General features: G+C 43.4%; 1 protein-coding gene across 1 annotated transcript in view; it reads left to right on the top strand.

Moving 5' to 3' along the window:
• LOC144752128 (nicotinamide N-methyltransferase-like) overlaps positions 1-17,399 on the top strand; it is a 60,521-nt gene that overhangs the window by 24,140 nt on the left and 18,982 nt on the right. The window lies entirely within an intron of this gene.

Below are 17,399 nucleotides of genomic sequence, written 5' to 3'. Positions count from 1 at the left end.
ACATGGTAGCCGGTCTGATTTGTGCTGTTTACAAATGCGTTCGTGGTGGGGAGTGATCTGGTGTGCTCGCGTTTAAATAAAATAGATGCATTTGCGTGTGCTTCAATAGTCAAGTGTTCTCAGCGAGCTGAGTTAGTGAAGGTATTGCTAAACGAGTAGCTGCGTTATAGGGTCATGGCGTTTTAACTTACTTGGTGATCTACGGTCTCCTGCTTCGGTCGTCGGTGTGATGGTTCAGCGTGGAGGTGGTACCGAGGGAAGTGACGTTGTACGTGTGATTAGGGAGTGAACATAGAAAACGGACTGTGTGTGCGTGAACACGGTGTCGGCCATATTGGGATGTGACAGAATCTAAAGGAAATGTAGCATATAGGTGTGAACTAAACAAGACTTTACAAAACGTGATTATAGATTAACAGGCAAAATCGCATTGTGACTAAATGACAACATTAATTCCACACACTTGCTCAGGAGGATAAGGTCAAAGCAACAGAAAATCAATTTCAAGGTTGGTGAAGAAATCCGAGGATATATTCTTACTGTGTACTGTACTATATATCGTACTGTTCTAATGCTACGCTCAGGCCACTCAATGTTTCATTTCCTTTTTTTTCATATGCTGCTACTACCAGTGTGTACCACTACTACTACCACCACAACGATGACATTTCATTTGTCCAGGATTCCATAGCCAATCTTAATCGCCATTTGCCATGCATCCAGCCCTGTGCCTAGCCCTATTCTCAAACACGAATCACAGGTAAGATATGCATTTTGGGGAGGAAGAATAATGGAGTAGGAGGAGAGGAGAGACTGACAGTTGTACTAGTAAAGTAGTAGTACAATTGAATTCATTAACTCTAGCACTTTTGTACAAATATGGGCGATTAGACAATTTGAATCAACCAGCCAGTTAAGTTTCAGGAAAACAAACGTAAAGTTAAACCCCCCCCCGCCTCCCCCACAAAACAGTAAAAAAAAATGTTTATGCTATGTTTAAGTAGAGAAATAAATTATTATTGGAGCCCTAACAAAAATAAACTATCCCACAAGAAGACCCGACTCACCTCCTCCCTAGACCCAAAAAATGTCCATGAATCAAATCAGTCCCCAAAAGTCCCAAAAACCCAACGCCCAATTCCCACCCCCCCAAAAGTCTTTAAAAAAGGGGCCAGGGCCAGTCTCTCCTCTACTTCCGCCGGCGGTGTCCTTTGGCCAGGTGGTCACGCAGCTCTCTCCGGAGGTCCTTGAGCAGGGCTTTCTGCCTCACCACCTCCTGCTCAAGGTGGGACACTCTCAGGGTCAAGCGGTGCACACGACTCTTGCACTTGCAGGTACTGTGGGGGCTGCTGTTGTTTTTGCTGCTCGGTGGGTGGCTGCCAGATCGCTGCTCCGTACCGCTGAAGGTTTGCGCTGACCGTATGACCCAGGGGCAGCAGAGGAGGATGCAGCTGTCGTGTTGTTGTTGACTGAGACTGTGTGTCCTCCTCCTGCTGGGCCACCAGCTGCTGATATTCAGTGACAATTGCCTCCAGCTTCCGTTGCCGGGCCCGTCTAGCAAACTCCTTCCTACTTAGTTTAGAAGGAGTATCTATATGAAGAAAGAAAAACATACTGTAACCAATGCTCTTTAAGATTAACACAAAATAATTCAGCAGAAAGCTGTCTCACAGTAGCACTAGCAACTTGCAAGCACAGTACATAACATTTGTGGCATGTATCTATCTAACCTCCCACTTCGTCGGCCTCTGCTATAACATTAGTGGGAGTTTCAGGAATTCTACTAGCACTATATGGACTCACTACATTAGACTCAGACAGTACACCAGTCTTCTTCTTCTTTCTTGTTTAGCGAAATTGATACGTAAACTTGTGGAAGCCGGCATAATGCCAGCGCAGTCAACTTGCATCCGAGAAAAACAGACGCAAGCCATGATGGCACAGACTTGTATTACTGTTACCAGTCCAGTACATCCAGGTGGTGAAGCTCTTACTTTTCTATTATGGGTGGCACTGGCTATGCTCTGTTACAAGGGCTACTGCTCAATTAATTTAACTTTCACCCTGGCCTGCCCCTGACTACTACAAAAGGAAAATGAAGAAGATAATATGATCATCTATCCCTTCACAGGATATTTGTTTACATATGGGATGACTTTAGATGCTCTCTCAATGACAGAGTTGTAAAACATTTTTTAACAGAGGTAGTGAGTGGTCCCCGTAATCGCCGGATATATGCTGTGCTTGCAAACTACTGTTACTAGTCTTGGTAGTATTCTGAAAAATTACAACTTCTTTCCTCGGCTTTGCTACTCTGGCACGAACAAGTAACACTCTTCATCAAGTGACCGTCTACTCTGTCTACATACACCTATGCTATCTATTCAATTCAAAGTAAAGGTCAATCATTCTTCTTAATGTCTCAACTGGGCAAACCTTACTGTTTTCTCACCGAAAAAACACCCTTTCTATTTTATTTTGTGAACCGCCGGCCATACATCCGTGCTTGACTTGCATTTGAATTTGAACCAAAGGATATATTGTGCACACATACAGTTTCTGTTTCACCCACCTAGTCAGTCTTCTTTTCTTTCTCTTCCCCCCATCCTTGCTTCAGCCTTCAACCGGCCATGCATCAGATTCCAATTTCCCAGCCACCTCGGACAGCATTCAAAAACACGTATCACTCTTTGCCAGTCATTAATTTTAACTTGCTCGTCCTTCCTTACACCCTTCTTTCCCTTTTCGTTCATCCCATCCATCAAGTTCATCTCTGATCTGACTTGGATTCTCGATAAAACTTTCACAGCTGAGTTGAAGTCAAATTTAGAGGAGGCCATTGGTTACTGGTCAACTCCCGTCACTAATGCTATTGCTAATGAGAAGTCAAGGATGACTGTCTTCTACCTGGTTGACAAAAACTTAGTTCTAAATTTGTAAGTCTTCTTAACAGTAAAGTGTACTTGTACTGTACAACATATACACCCCTGCAGAGAGCCCACTCTGCAATCTCAATAAGTAAGGAATATAATAGCTCACCACTGCCCGCCACTACCGTGGAATCCCCCACAGCAGTTCCTGCTGGCTGTGGGACCACATCCGCCCCTGGAGTGCCCTCCTCCGCGCTGGCCCCGGCACTGGTGGATGGCTATGCCGATGGTGTTACGCATAGAAAGTACATTTCATATTTTTAGCTGCTCCCACTCCCTATTTTGTCTAGGAATAAAAAAAATGTTACTAGTACTACATAAACAAATTTAATAACTTGTGACTCTCTAGTCAAAATTTAAAATTTCCCTTCCTTCAGGGAAGGGTGTTTTTTATTTATGCTTAGCCATAACATGTGATGCTACACTTTTTAGCACAACTGATGAATGCTTGCTTTTTAACACGCACCATTTTTCTCCTAACAGACAGAAGCTTCCCTTCTTCGAACAAAAGCAAGATCATGAAGATTAGTCGGAGTCGTCAACGATTCATCCCCACCAAGACTTTAAGTTCCAACCATGTGAGGGCTCTCCCTCAATTAATGTGTGAAATCAGCAACTTTTCAGTCGTTCACAGTTTATCTCATATGACATTGATTTTAATAAATGTTTTTATATAATGCACCATTTAAATTTTTACAGAGTACACACAGAGCTAGATGTTTTACTTTTAATAAAGCTTTAAATCTTACATAGACTCTGTGGTTTTTGGTCATGAGTGAGTGAGCGAAAGGGTTAGCAATTTGCAAGCATGAGTCCGTGACTCTGAGAGGTCGGGACTTTGACTCCGTAGTCTTATGTTCTGGGTTGTATAATCATTGGGGATCATCGCTGCATTCGGGAGCTAAATAAGGACTCTGACACACTAGCTAGTCAGTAATGAGATTGGGCGTTCAACTTCTGTTATGACTGAGGTATGTGGAAAGTCTAACTGCGCCTATTATCGCCAATGCCCTATTTCTTGTCCATAGTTCAGTATGTGCAGAATAGTCCCAGCAAAAGTAGTAGTATGTCCTCCTATCCAATCAAAAAGTAAACCAGTATCTTATTCTTGGTGGCATTGACATTTTATTGTTGGGAATTGTCAAAGCATAAACATTTAGAAGACTTCAATAGACATTATGGACATCCCAGAGGACTGCACTCAGTGCCTAGAGCTATTGATGCTGAATAGGAGTTTTGTTTAACACCTTTTGCTAACTGTGCAAGCGTAGCTAGCTACACAGACAGACTAATAATAATCTAGTAGTAGCACAGAGAGTCATAGTAGAGGCAGGATAAGAATTTAGAAACAGTCTACAAGAAGATCAAAGACGATTTAGGAAAAAATAGAATTATGAGGAACGTTTGGAATAAATAGGTGCTGTAAAAGATAGGGAAGTATAATTAATAATATTAACAGGAAAATTTACTGGGGCCAGCAGTGGAGCCCTCGGCGGACCTATCCTGGCCTTCCTGTTGTTGTTCCTGCTCAGCCGACGCCGCTACCTCCTTCTCTATCCTCTTACCCCTGGGGGAAGCTGATGTACAACATGAAATAAAGACACAAACATGTATGATTGTTGTCAACCAAATCAAACATTTAAAAAAAACAATAACAAATTATTTTGGGGAAATAGACAACAATTGCACTAAATGTATTGACCTATCTGATGTGGTCTTCTAGGATATTAATATTGCTGGATTCGCGGACCGTCTAGTTGTAAAGTTTTGTAACTCACTAAACCAACTACAAAAAGGTTCTACTAAGACTGGCAGGCAGCACTCCGCAGCACGCGAAGTAACATACACAGTCCGTCATGATTGCGGACCACTAAAAAGTTTCCTACTAAGTAGTAAATAACCAGTCATAATATACTTAACCTATCAATCCCCCACCACTATCTCTTCTTAGTGTGCAGGATTGCAAAGGAAGGACTGGACTTGAGTCTCTAGTGTCTAGCATTACGCAGTTCTGTAAAGTACACTCATACATAATCAAACAGGCCAAATGAGCACAAAATAGAAAACAAGTAAGCATAGTAGCACCACCAGTGAGAAGGCGAGCACCTGCAATCACAGAAGCTTTTGAAACATAATTTACCTGCAATGTAATCTCTAGTGTCTAGCATTACGTACTTCTGTAGAGTACACTCATACATAATCACCCAGGTCAAATGAGCACAAAATTAAAAACAAGTAAGCATAGTAGCACCGCCAGTGAGCAGGCAAGCACCTGCAATCACAGAAGCTTTTGAAACATAATTTACCTGCAATGTAATCGGCAGCATTTTTGCTCTTCGGAAAAAACAAATGTTTGCAATATCATAACACAGAGGAGGAGAAAACAAAGTAGTGATTAAATACTAGCTACTTCTACTCACCAAGGCCCGGGATCTCAACTCCAAGTAGGTCAAGCAGGTCGTGTTCCCAGTCCAGGATGTCAGACCACCGGTGCGTCGCCTGGTTGTAGGTGCGCCGGACCCCAGTCTCCCGATACATGGCCCGGCACACCTTCCCCCATAGCTGGTGATGCTCCCGGAGCCCGTACCCGGTACCGGGCCTGCCGCGACGGTTTTGGGGAGGTGGATGAAGAAAACCAATGCGGCCACCTCCACCGTGCTAAAGATCTCCCGGGCAGTTACTTCTTTCCCCCTTAAGCGCCCGCAAGGGAGCCGGCTACGGGGTGCGGGACCCTTCCCCTTAGACTTGCCGGCTCCCTTTGCCATGGTCCTGGGTGAAAGAAGAAAAGAATAGGGAAAAAAAGTAAGTAAAAGAAAAGAGAGAGCTAAACAAAAAAATATAGATGTAGAAAAAGAGAGAAATAGATAATGAGGAAAAAAGATTAAAAAAAAGTTCAAGCAAACAAAGGATTGCAAAGATTAAAGCAGGATAGAAAAAGCATGCCCAGAACCATAGCAGTGAATGAAAAACAAGATGGCCGTGCCCATTGCAACCACGTGGGTAAGTTCGCGTGTTATTTTCCCCGCGAGCACGCAAAAACGGACGCGATCACGGAATTGCGCCCTGCACGTAGGAAATGCTCAACGTGAGCATGCAACTAGCGCCCGGAAACGGAAATACGCAACGCGAACACTGAAAACAAGATGGGTGCGCCCATGTACGACCGCATGGTTAACTTCGCAGTCGCTGCGCTGAAAAAAAAACCCGCGAACATGCAAAAATAAAAAATCTGCAAATTCGCACAGATTTGCGAATTATGCAGACCTTGAGTACGTATTCGCATGAATTTGCGCATCGCGAATTCGCAAATTTCGCCCATACTTACCCACAGTAGTGAGAAACCAAAGTGGCCGTTTGTCACTACCAGGACATGTCACACACTTAAGGTACCTGTCCTATCTTTTACCAGCAATGCACTCTGCCTATAGGGCTAGCTAGGGCCTACCTTAGGGGTGACTGACATGCAGAAAAAGGGGGGTCACAGACATGGAACACACTTTATGTGCCACGTCACAGCAGCAGTGACACTGCACGCATAGGCCCTGCAATGGCAGAGGGCTGAGATAGGTTTGAAAGGCTACTTTGGTGGGTGGCGCAATCAGCGCTGCGATTCCCCCAGTAGCATTTAATTTACCAGCACTGGGTGTATGCGATACCACTTTACAAGGGACTGACAGGTAAATTAAATAGGCCAAACAGGTGTAGACCAATCTAACCATCTTTAACACAGAGAGCGCACACACTATACACTGGACAGCAGTGCTAAAGTGCCCAGCGGCCTAAAACCACCAACACCATCTCAGAGAAAAGACTAGGAGAAAGGCAAAAAGTGTAGGGAAGACTCTGGAAAAATGACCACATTTAACTGCTTCCAAGTGCTAGAAACACTTTTATTCTTTAAAAATGTATATCTCAAATTTTACTTATTGGATTTTTGTCGTTTTGGTCTTGATGTTTTTATAAAATTATTGTATATTTTTATAAAGCAGTGTGGAGTCTTTTTTTGGTGTTTTTGATGTGTTACTGTGTGTGTGTGTGCGAGTTGCACAAATACTTCACACTTCTTTAGATAGGCCTGACAGCCATGTGTCAAGCTACAAAAGGGTGAGCACAGGTTATCATTTAATGTGTAGCAAGCTTACCCTGATTAGTATTGTGGGTTCTCCTTGAACAGGGTGCATACAACTGACAACCAGAAACCCAATTTCTTATAAAAGTGTTATTGACAGGTCACACAGTTTCTTGGGATAATTCATTGCCATTCTTGTCATGACCATTCATAGGTCTTATCCCTAGGGGTGTCATGATTTGGTGGCTTCCTTGTGCCTTCCTCTACTGCTACAGTTCAAACAAGTCTTCCTTCCAGATGGAGAATTTAACTGAGTGGATATGCATCAGGCCACAGTATCCACAGTTCCTCTTGTGATTTTTGCTTCCTATCTATGAGTTGTCACCATAGTCAGTTTTCGGTATTGAAGACCCACCAAAAGTCCCAGTCAGCACCAGGAGCTCTCTGACACAGGACACCATGTCTGGATGTTATGATAATTGGTGGATCTGACCAGCTGGTAGAGAGTTGGCATACAATAAAAATAATATATCAGCTGAACAGTAGGAAGAAAAAACAACTTAAACAAGACTTACTGGTTTCAGAGGCAAATTGTGCTACGACAAGTCAGGGGGGGGTGACCTGGAATTCGGTCCCAATCCTGGATGCTGCTGAACAGTCACAGCTTAGGCTCTATAAGAAATGGGACAAGAGAAAGCATGACCAACAATTCAAGGGAATGAAGGGACTAAAGGTAATCAAGAGAACCATAAAGGGGAAAACAACAAACAGCAAAGGATGCAAAACAGGAACTAAAATAGGAATCAGTAAACCAGTGAAACCACACAATATGTTGCCAGACGCAGGATTTAATTACAATGTTGGCTAAAAAGGGCTCTTGCCCTCATTACCCAGAAATGACCGCGAAACCAGAAATTGAGCACAAGAGAAACCTTAATAGTTAGCAGTCTAGTATTCCCATCTCAGCTTCCATCAGCATATTCTCCAGTACCTCGAGCCCCCATGAGTCTGTTGTTTTGCCTGGATACTGACAGACTTTCAGAGGGAATGCCACTTTCAGACTGCATCCATTGTCGACATCTTCATTGTACTTGTTTCCTTGAGTGCCTCTTTAATTGTCACTTTGGGAAATATGTAGCCTACCTGCTTCTCTGTTGTTTCTTTTTAGAATCATTTAATATATGACTTTCAAACGACAGCTATGGAAGAGTTGTGCCTGCATCCACTTATTTGTTTTCTTGTCTGTGTAGGTGCCTACTAAATTTACAAAGACTTGCATAGAAGTTATCAATTGCCTCCCCCTCTGTTGACATGCAATCTGGATTTATCTTTGTTCTTTCAGGACTGTGATGGCCTTTTCATACTTGTGTTCACCTTTGGTGTTCAAGAGATTGTGAAATAAAATGAAGATTGTGTCTCTTGTGTCGTGTAGCAGCTGGAATTTTTTTTACTTCACCATCTGTTTCCTTGGTGACTTTGGAATTGTAGTTGAGCAGTGCTACCTGTATATTCCTCCTGAGTGACCACATTGCTGGATCATTTTTCTTGCTTGGGTGGTGAGAGTGGGGTAGCACCACTGCCAAATTGGTGTAATGGATGAAATTGAGCACTTTTTCTGCGGTCATTGAGTTGTGGGCTTGATTGGATGTTAGGCTTGACAGGGTCATGCACTGGGGCACCCTCTGATGGAAAATTCATATCTTCTTGTTCTCCTAAATTTCTATGATGTGTCTAGTTGTGCATGGCAAGTTTTCTTTTGCACAGCTCTACGGGGTGGCCCACTACACACCTGATGGATGCTTTTTACACTGCTTAGAACAGGTTAGTGGGAATAGCCTGAGGCAGGCTACGAGTTGCATGAGGTATGCTTGTTTGTCTGCTTCGAACATGATTGTGGGAATGCTCGGCAGTTGTGTTGTGGTCAGGTACCTCTCATTGCTTCCATAGTATTTTGAGGCTCACCATGCCGGCGAAGTTGCTCTGTGGACTCATCCTTTTGAGGCTGGTGAATGTTCAGGGCACGATGTACTTATTGCATCTCCACTGTGCTGGTTTTGCTGAGCTTTGCACAACAGAATAGATAAAGATTCTCTAGTGGTCACACAATGATTAGGCCCATGTAGACATCTAGGCGCTGGGGGGCCGTCGGGAAGATTAAGCGAGCTATTGCCCAGAGTCACATGGTGCTGGGCTAACCTGCCGCCGGAGCCGGGGATCGAACCGTGGTCCCCAGATTCCAGCGTCAGTCGCCCTGGCCGCCGCGCCACACCTCACCCACACATAAAGGTGATTGCATGCATGCAGGTATGACTTATTTAGCCTCTTTACCAAATTCTTGGAAAAATGCAACTGTTCTCCCATTGCTGAAGAAACCCTCTGTGGACCCTTCAACACTCACCAACTACCAACCGATCCCCTTACTATCATTCCCAAATAAAGTCTTACAGAAAACCATTAACAGACACCTCACTAAATTTGTTCAATGATCACCAAACACTTCAACACCACTCAGTGTGGATCCACACCCAACCAAAACATAGAAACATCCCTCATTGTTCCATGAACGACATCCGCATGACTCAAGACAGAGGAGACATGGTGGTCTACATTCTCTTGGACCTCGTTGACACAGCTCCCACCTCATACTCATCCAATGCCTACACGTCATTGGAATTGAAGGACAAGCACTCCAATGGACTTGCTCCTTCCTGTCTGGGAGAATCTAGTCAGCCTGGCAGTGTAGAACTTGGGCGCCCGCAACTTCATCTGCAGTGTTCTGCAAGGATCCTCCCTGAGCCAGACCCTCTTCAAGTCATACATGATCCCTCTAGCCAGCACCATTCGCTCTCAAGACATCAAAATCCTTTCATATGCCGATGACACTCAGCTCATTCTCTCCCTCGTGAACAAGTAGTCCAGTACCCGGATCAAATTCAATTCCTGCATGATTGAAATCTTCTGGTTGAAAATCAACTTTCTAAAGCTGAACACCATTAAGACTAAAATTGCGATATTCGGGAATAGCATCTCACCTTTGGACTCTACCTGGTACCCAACTGAGCTAGGACCAACACCCCCTATCCCCTGCCTGGCCTAGAACCTCAGTGTAATCAGGAGCAGCACGCTGCACATGGCCATCTAAGTCAAGGCAGTCACAGCTGCATGCTTCCATATACTGAAGATTGTGAGGAAGATTTTTAAATGGCTCCCAATCAGCAACCAGAAAACAGTCAAATTGGTCACAAGCAAGCCAGATAAAAGGAACACCCTCTATGGCTGGGCTCAACAAAAAAGGTATCAAAAGGATGCAGACCATTCAGAGCGACTACTAGAAAAACTTTCAACCTCGTCTCAACTCTCAACCTCCAACACTGCCCTCACACCACACCTGATTTAGCTCCACTGGCTCCCCTTTCACAAAAGAGCACAATTCAAACTCCTCGTCCACACTTTCAAAGCTCTCCATGACACTGGCCCAGCATACCTCAACAATTATGTCTCTGCTCATTTGGACTCTTACCCACACGCATCCCATGTATATTGAAAACCAAATCCTGTAGGCGAGCCTTCACCTACATCTCTCCTAAAGAGTTAAATGACCTGCCACTACACGTTAGAGCCTCCTCCTCACTTTTCAACAGGTTGCTCTTGACTGAAAGTTTCCCTTTCTCTTATGACTGCAGTTCATATCCTGATTCTTCTGACTGTAGGCCTCCCTCCATCCTATTCTGATTACAGGCCCACTGCTCATTTCGCCAGAATACATACAGGTCTCCTTACTTCTTCTGCTCACTGTGTTGTGTTCTAACATAAAGACCTTCTGAAGGCAAAAGCTGCCAGCAGCCAAACCTAAAATGAATGCTGGGTCAGGAATTCTGTGGAACATCCAACAGCAGTTGGCAAATGTCTTCCTTAAAATAGAGCTACAATGACTTAATCCACATGCACCATATCCGTGTGTCTTCCAAATGAGCAATGAACCTACCAGGTGCTCTACCACAAGTCACAGGCAGAGAAACCACAAGGGAAATGCAATCCTAGTGGGTAATGTGGTGCACCATGAAGGGGAGTGTAGTTTCAGGGAGCGGTGGAAGCAACAGGAGAGACTGTGTAAATAGGGAGGACGGTGAGACACTCATGAGGGGGAGCAAAGAGTAGTGGCACACTCTCTGGGAGAGAGGGAGAAGGTGGCCCAAGCAAGGTGCTAATGCACCATAACAGCTGCAGTCCTCAGGTGCCTGTATTAGGCATGTTATGTATGTATGGGTATTTCTTGAGCGCACATTGCACACGAAGCTCTCAAAGCCCTAGCCTGTCACAGGAAATGAAAAAGGAGAAAAGAGGAGGACTGACTGGGAATGAGATAGCAACTATGACAAAAAGTGCTCACGGGTCCAGGACATCAGTTTGAGATGCATGTGAAATGTGACAGCCACACTAAAGGAAGGCATTCCCTTTTAAGGACGGTTTCACTTACACACCAATGATGTCATGCTTCATCATAGGGGTGCCTCTTCGGGTTGAGAGCCTAGTCTCAAAGCGGGCTACAACCCAACTCGCTGTGAGGGAGGAGCACAGTGATGTTTTATGGAAGAGCGGGTTACTCTAAAACCTTATGTGAGCGCAGTGTGTAGTAGAAGGAATGCAGTGATGAAAGGAGTTGTGGGTTAAAACTGGATATGAGGCTAGCTATTTCAAGCTTTAATCAGCTACCTTGGACCAGTATTAAAATCAGAAAGCTAGTAATGCAGCTGCCAACATTAGAGACAGTTACATTAAACAATGATCAACATGTTTCGGTCTGGGGACCTAGAGAAGTGTCTTGGCCTTCATCAGGATGAAATAAAAAGCTACTGCAAAAGGTGAATAAAAATAAAGTCATGTGAAATAAAAACATAGTGGTGTGTAATACTGAAACAGTGGTCCTTTATTTCAGTGGGTACACTTCTGGAACCAAGTGCTAAGACAAAGGAACATCATGTTGTGACATTACAATTGTGATTATAGAAAACACACAACGCATGGTTGCAACAAGTAACAACTGTCAGAACATTACATCAAGGGATGTAAATGAATCACTCTAAAATAATGAGACAGTCTTAGAACAGTCAGGTTTTGAGAGACTTACTAAACTTTCTGTGGTCAGTGTCAGTACAGAGATGTACAGGGAGAGCATTCCACAGGGTGGGAGCAAGACTAGAGAAGGAACTTCCGCTGTTCCTGGCAGTACGGATCTTGGGAAGGACGAGAAGATGTTTATTAGCAGATTGGTGAGTTCTGGAGGGTGATACCTTTTCAGTTTATTAACAAGGTAGCAAGGGCAGAGACCATTGAGAGTTTTGTGAACTAGACAGTTGATCTTGAATGTTATATGTTTTTTAATGGGAAGCCAGTGGAGAGCTCTCAAACTGGCTGCAGAGAAAGTTCAGGCGGTAGATTTAATACAAGTCTGGCAGCCGTGTTTTGAAGAACCTGGAGTTTTGTTAGGTGTTCTTCGTTGATGAAGGCCAAAAGGGCAAAGCCATAATCCAGCCGGCTGATGATTAATCCTTGCACCAGAAGCATGCAGGATGATAGTGGGACCTGTTCAAAGATCTTACTAATTCTGCACATTAATCCATAACAGATAATGACCAAAAGATTGACATGATTGGACATGGAGAGTTGATTGTCGATCAGCACTCCTAGGTTATGAACTGCCAACCTAGGTGAGGGACAGGTGCCTAGATTGGGAGGCCACCAATCACTCGACCACAGGAATTGTGCTTTACCAAAAAGGATGATTTTGGTTTTACTGGCATTAAGTTGCAAATGATTATTTGGCATCCAGCAGTGTATGTCAGACATAAACTGCCTGAACCAGAGTTTGGTGTCAGTGGGGTCTGGTCCAAGCGTGATTAGAGCTGAGTATCTTAAGAGTGCGGTAGTCAAAATCTTGAGTTTTAATCACGTTGGATAAGGGTGCCACGTACAGGTTGAAGAATGTGGGGCTCAAAATAGAGCCATGGGGGACACCCCTGTCTATAGGTTGACTGCTGTAGTCAAATGTGCCCATTAGAACTTTGGAGGTTTGATCTATCAGGTAGCTCCTGAGCCAGTTCAATGCCGTGCCCTCAACACCCATCTCCTGAAGATGATTCAAAATAGTGCTGTGGGAGATGGTGTCGAAGGCAGCGAGAGGTCGAGAAGGACCAGGTTGGCGGATTGTCTGGCATCGAGAGAGAGTCTAATATTATCTATTATATCAAGGAGGGTGGTTACGGTGCTATGAGAAGCCCACAATCCAGTTTGAAGGGGATCCAGCAGAATATTGTTCTCCAGGTGAGAGGTGAGTTGTTTGTTGACTAATGTCTCTAGGACCTTACTGAGGATAGATAGAATGGAGATGGGCAGATAGTTGTTAGGCTGCTTAGGGTCCAGAGTATGCTTCTTTAGTATGGGTCTCACCATGGCCTCTTTCCATCTAGTTGGAATGGTTGAGTGTAGTAAAGATAGGTTGAGGAGCTTGGTTAGGCCAGGAAGTAGGGCTGGCCCAATTTTGGACAGAATATGAGAGGAAACTGGGTCAGTAGGGGATCTGAATTTGTCCTTACCAAGAGCAGTTCTAACATCCTCATGGGTGAGTTCAGTGAATTTATTGAGGGAGGTGGAGATCGGAGAGTAATTGCTGGCAGGCCCCGATGTTAATTATCACCTGTGTGGGGGAAGAGACTATGCATGTTGTTAATAGCGGACAAAGTATCCACCCACTCTTGCGATGTAGGCTTTGCTGGCTGGCATTAAATTCTTTTAATGGACAGGGTGGACCAATACCCGGGGCCACGTGCCTGCTCTCTACCATGAGGGTCCATGCCAGTGTGCCACTTTTGCATAGACTCCAGTATTGTGAGGCCAAGAGAAGGGGAACAGCTGCTGTGCCAGAATGAAATTAATTACTTTAAGCCCCCTTATCAAAACTGTACTGGAAAGTCATTGGCATAATATTTACATCTGAGAAATGCTGTGGGCATGACTGACAGGCCTTCCAAGCACTATTTCATTTGTAAAACAGCTATTGGCCATTACATCAGAATTGGATATATTATCCAGTGAAGGGGCACTGTGAATGGATGAGGAGGTTAATGTCACAATGAGTCAATGGTTGAACAGATAACAGTGCATGGATGAATTAAAGAGTGACTGAGTGAATAGATAATTATTGGATGAATGATAGGTGTATGATTGCGTACACATGTGGTTGAACAAGTGAGTAAATGAGGTGTGCTATTTGAGGTGAGAAAAAAACGCATGTGACTGGGCGTAGTGTGCTTGTGATAGGAATGTTATCCCTGAGTGGGGATAGTGTAAGTAAGGGCAGTGTGTGTGTATTGGTGATAGGATTTAGCTACCCTAAGTGGAAATATTATGAGTTTAGATAGTGTGCATGTGATAGGAATGTGCTGCCCTGAGTACAAATGGAATATGAAAGGAATTAACTGCTCTTTGTAGGGATAATGTGGGTGGAGATAGTGTGCATATGATGAGATTAACTGGCTTCGAGCGGGAATAGTGTGTGTGGGGATAGTGGGCATATGATAGGATTTGAGCAGCTGTGAGTAGGAATAGTGTGAATGGGCATAGTGTATATGTGACTGAAATGAGCAGCTCCGAGTAGGGATAGTGTGAGTAGGAATAATGAGCTTGTGTCCAGGCTGAGTGTCTATGAGAAAGGATAGTATGAGTGCGGATAGTCTGCATGGGATAGGAGTGATTGCTTCTCAGTATGGATAGTGTGAGAGGGCATAGTGTGCATGTGAAATGAGTAGGGATAGTGTGAGTGCTTGTGTCTAGGCTGAGTATCTCTGAGAAGGGATAGTATGAGTGGGGATAGTCTGCATGGAATAGGAGTAATTGGTTCTCAGTGAGGATAGTGGGATATTGTGCATGTGATAGGAGTGAGCTGCTCTGAGTGGGCACAGTGTGCCTGTGACTGGAATGAGCAGCTCTTAGTAGGGATAGTGTGAGTGGGAATAATGTGCTTGTGATCAGGTTGAGTATTTCTGAGACTAAATGGTGTTGAGTGGTGATAGTGTGTGTGAGAATAATGTAAGTGAGGATAGGTACATGTGAAAAGACTGAGTAGCTCTGCATGGGGATAGTGTGAGTGTGGATACTGTGCATGTAATGAGGCTGAGTCGATCTGCATGAGGATAGTGTGAGAGGTGATAGTGTGCATGTGATAGGCGTGAGCTGTTCTCAGTGGTAATAGTGTGAGCTGGAATAGTATGCTTATGTTAAAAAGCCCCAAACTCACCGTAGCGTCATTTTTTGTTATGCTCCGGTGGCTTTGCGCCATTCCCCATATTTACAAGGCTGCGCTAAGCCACTTAATATAGCTTAACGCCACCTTGTAAATAAGTATCTTTCCATATCAGTCTGCTGGGGCAAAGATGCAGGAAATGGGTGTTGCTGTGGGAGTTCCACAGCAACACCCATTGCTTTTAGATGCAGCCTCAGATTTCAAGGCTGGGGCAGCGCTAAAAACTAAGACCAGGTAATACCTAGTCTTAGAATTGGAGATATGCAGTGACATGTTTAATTTCTCTTCATATTGTGCTCTTTCTATGTGTGCTGCAATCTACAGCACACATGGAAAGAGCAAATCACCATCATTGCTTGTTTAAGTGCAGGAAGGTGACCTTTCCTGCACATAAACAATTGCCACTGTAGTGGAGGTACTCTTGCAAAATAGTACAAGGGTGCCAGCACTAAGTGAAATGCAGGGTTGATCGTATTTTTGAAAATACGGCATATCTATTTTAAAAATGCCCCGGAATATTTTGTTAATATATCCTGAATGGTCTAGGAGTAGGGATAGTGTGATTAGGGATAGTGTGTTTGTGTGTGATCGGAATGGTTGTCTATCAATGGGCACAGTGTGAGTTGGGATAGTATATATGTGTATGATAATACGAAGTGGCTCTATGAGGGGATAGTGTGAGTGAGGATAACGTAAGTTGGTATAGTGGGGCAGTGATAAGATTGAGTAGTTCTGCATGAGGATATTATGAGTGTGAATAGTCCGCATTTAATGAGGCTGAGTAGCTCTGCATGAGCATAATGTAAGTGGGGAAAGTGTGTTTGTGATAAGACTGAGCACCTCTGACTGGGTAGTGTGTCAGTATAGATAGTTTGTGTGTGATAAGACAGAGTGGCTCTGAGTGGGGATAGTATGCCGGTGATAGGAATGGGCGACTGTGAGTAGGGATAGTATGAGTGTGTGTACCTATTAGGAATAACCAGCTCTGAGTAGGGATTGTGTGAGTAGGAATATTATGTGTGCGATCAGAATGAGCAGCTCTGCATTGGGATAGTGCCAGGCCTAAACCTTCATTTCTAATACATAAAAGTCACCCCTAGGGTAGGCCCTAAACAGTCCAAAGTCCAGTGTGTATTATATTTAAAAAGTTGGGTATGTACTTTTAAGTTTACCATGTCCTGGTAGAGAATAAAATTTAATTTGTTTAACACTATTGTAAGTCCTATCCTTCCCATAGGATAATATTGGGATAATTTATTGCATGTATTAATTGATAACTTTCAATTGGGAGCAGGTAGGAATATTGAGTTTTTGTGTCTAAAGAATTAACATTTAAAACCTTCTTTAAATTACGTGTGATAAGGCACTGATATGTTACTGCTATGTTACTATGGAACTTAGAGTGCAACTGCCTTTTGCTAATAACCCTATGCTGCACTTGTAAAGTTTTAAGTTTATGAATTCATTTAAAAACAAGCATTGACACTGTTGATTGTTTTGGCCTTTCAGATAGCTACATTACTTCAAGCAATTGCTAGATTTCCTTCTTTGAGTCAATAGTTTGAAGTCTTTAACAAGGCTGCATCCATTCAGAACTTTACTGGATGCCCCTCTCAAGTCCGAAGCAACTGCTTAACAATTCTATTGTAAAGCTGGAATAACTCAAGTTGTTACTGGATTTCAATCTCGAGTCAGAAGCAATTGCTTCAAGGGTCCTTCCCAAAGTTGAGAGGGTGTGGCTTCATTAAAAAAAATTCATATCCACTTTTGATACTTTAAAGAACTGTGTTTGTTTTCTATAGGATTTGTAAATATGCTAATGCTGATATGGCTTATGAATCAAACTTTCAACTTTCAATAAATGTATTGTATACTATGGCACCCTTGAAAAGAGAACTCATTATGTATAGGTACTAATAATCACTGGTGAAGTCAAGTGCATTGCACAGTATTTTTAACAAATAGTTTTTTGAGTGGCACCATCTTTGTGTGCTAGTAAAATGCCAAGTGCCTTATGTTATGGACTGTTAGTAAGAAGTAGAATGAAAATAAATAGATAAAGATATATGGTGAAAGGTCCTTTTATTCATAAATATCTATA

Source organism: Lissotriton helveticus, chromosome 4_2 (genome assembly GCF_964261635.1).
Source record: "Lissotriton helveticus chromosome 4_2, aLisHel1.1, whole genome shotgun sequence".
NCBI classification, from domain to species: Eukaryota; Metazoa; Chordata; class Amphibia; order Caudata; family Salamandridae; genus Lissotriton; species Lissotriton helveticus.
The sequence above is the reverse complement of the archived record's forward strand: the minus strand, read 5'-3'. Positions and strand labels throughout refer to the sequence as shown.